Source organism: Procambarus clarkii, unplaced genomic scaffold (genome assembly GCF_040958095.1).
Source record: "Procambarus clarkii isolate CNS0578487 unplaced genomic scaffold, FALCON_Pclarkii_2.0 HiC_scaffold_128, whole genome shotgun sequence".
In the NCBI taxonomy this organism is placed as follows: Eukaryota; Metazoa; Arthropoda; class Malacostraca; order Decapoda; family Cambaridae; genus Procambarus; species Procambarus clarkii.
The window spans coordinates 558,840-561,298 of record NW_027189161.1 but is presented as its reverse complement, the minus strand read 5'-3'; the positions used below and the strand labels follow the sequence as shown (position 1 = coordinate 561,298).

The 2,459-nt window shown below is 38.1% G+C and overlaps 1 non-coding gene across 1 annotated transcript; it reads left to right on the top strand.

Moving 5' to 3' along the window:
• Positions 1-1,281: 1,281 nt before the first annotated feature.
• On the top strand, positions 1,282-1,480 carry LOC123754749 (small nucleolar RNA U3). Its single transcript, XR_006772425.2, has one exon. It is a non-coding gene; the product is annotated as a small nucleolar RNA U3 (small nucleolar RNA).
• The last annotated feature ends 979 nt before the right edge of the window (positions 1,481-2,459 follow it).

Genomic DNA, 2,459 nt, shown 5'->3' with positions numbered 1-2,459 from the left:
TTCCAGATGCCACAAAGATTTATGGTAAAGTGGGAAATGATAATGATATCGTAACATTACAAAGAGATCTACATGAACTCCACAAATGGTCAAAAGACTAGCAAATTCTATTTTAATATCGACTCTTTAATATCGTTTCTTGCCTGAAACGCCTTGCGTAATAGTGGCTTCATTGATTGGGTAACTCCTGTCCCTACAATTGCATCTTACTCTTACGTTCTTTGTACACACATTATTTTGAAAAAACATGAATTTGTACAAATGCAAGACCTTGCATGTGGGGCATAGCAACACACACCACAACTATCAAATTAATAATATTGCATTACAGCAGACTGCATGAGGAAGGAAAGCACCTTGGAGTCAAAATCTGTCACTCACTGAAAGTTGCACAACAGGTAGGAGCAGCAGTCATAACTCTAACCAAATCCTTGGAATAATCAAGCGTACCTTTGACCTTAATTACGGAAAAGAAGGCAGTGATTCAATTGTACAAATCTCTGGTGCGCCCCCATTTACATTACTGTATTGAGTAATCCAATAGAGCATGAAGACCTCATTTTCGGAAGGACATGGCTGCTCTGGAGAAAGTGCAACACCAGGGAACAAAAATCTCCTTCCAATGCTAAGTTAACTCATGTATCGGGAATGGTTGAGGGCCACAGGGCCAACGATAAAGCAAACCAGGCATCACAGGGCGGATCTCATTGAAAATTAAAGTACTGAACAATTTGGAAGATGTTGATCTGAACAATTTATTCAAAAGGTCAGTTGTAACAAACAAGGAGCAACGGTTTCAATCTCAACAAGCCACAATGCACGATTGAGAACAGGAGATGTTCTTTCACCCCCAGGGTTATAAACTCGTGGAACAGCCTACCCATTGAAGCCGTAAATGCCAAAACTCTGTTAAATTTTAAAATCCAACTGGAAAAGATCATGAAGTCAAATGGGGTGACCTTCGACAAGCCGCCGATTTTCTGTCCTTGTCGAGGCCACTAATGATTGGGGCCCTTAGGTAAATTCAGGTAACTCATGTGATGCGCCTTTTTTTCAACAAATATTCTTTTTAAAAGGAAACGAACATCATGTAATTCCTAATATATAATATTTAATTATACTATAAAATCTATCTTTATAAGTAAGTGGTATTCCTATTCATATAATTTCTACTTTTGTTGTTTGCTATTAATATGAGTATAAACAAGATAAGAAGGATGACTAGTACTGCGTAGGTGCGCAGTGCGATATGGGAGTCGTCGGGTTGCCGAGTGTTTCGACATGATCATACTTCATAGGATCAATTCTATAGTATGATTGCCGAGTTCCTTGTCCGAAACTTGGAAAGAATCACACTGTGATGATGTAGTTAAGTGCAAGTCTCTGAGCGCGAAGCAGTTCTAGGTCCCTGATCTAGGACTTTGATGACCGTTCATTCTCGGTTTACCGGGTGTGAGGAGGCTTGCACAGGCTGAGCAGTGAGATTCACAATCAACTGTGGAATTTCCATGGGTTTTTTGAATAAGGACGTTAGTCCGCTCCCGATGGGGAGTAATAATTAATACAACTCAAACCTATTACATATTATGACAAAATTTATTGTCAATATATTTACAACTACATAAATTTTATGTGGGATTTATTCAATGTAAATATTTTATTTTTTTGAGATATATATACAAGAGTTGTTACATTCTTGTACAGCCACTAGTACGCGTAGCGTTTCGGGCAAGTCCTTAATCCTATGGTCCCTGGAATACGATCCCCTGCCGCGAAGAATCGTTTTTTCATCCAAGTACACATTTTACTGTTGCGTTAAACAGAGGCTACAGTTAAGGAATTGCGCCCATTAAATCCTCCCCGGCCAGGATACGAACCCATGACATAGCGCTCGCGGAACGCCAGGCGAGTGTCTTACCACTACACCACGGAGACTGCTTTTTGTGTTCTTCGGATTTGCATTTCTCTCCCCATCTCATGCTTACTTCTCTATTTTACATTAATAAAAGTCTCGAATTTGGTGTATATATAGATGCATTAGAATAGTTTGTGCAGAGGAGTTTAAATAGTAAATACAGTGCCAAGGCTTAACCAAGCTGAACAAGCTTGCTATTTTTGCGGGAAAGGTGTACGTGGTTGGTATTACCGTGTTACAGGTCTATAATACTACATATAAGTTTGTGCAGAGGAGTTTAAATAATAAATATAGTGCCAAGGATTAATCCAGTTGAACATGCTTGCTATATTTGCTCTAAAGATGTACGTGGTTGGTATTACCTTGTTACAGCCCACCCTCCTGTTTAGATAGTATGTTTTGTAATTAGGTGGACTGTCGTATATTATTATTATTATTATTACTATTATTATTATTATTATTATTATTATTATTACTATATTGACGTAAAAGGCAATTAGATATACAATTTGGTACTATGCACTCCTTTGAGTACAAAAACAAA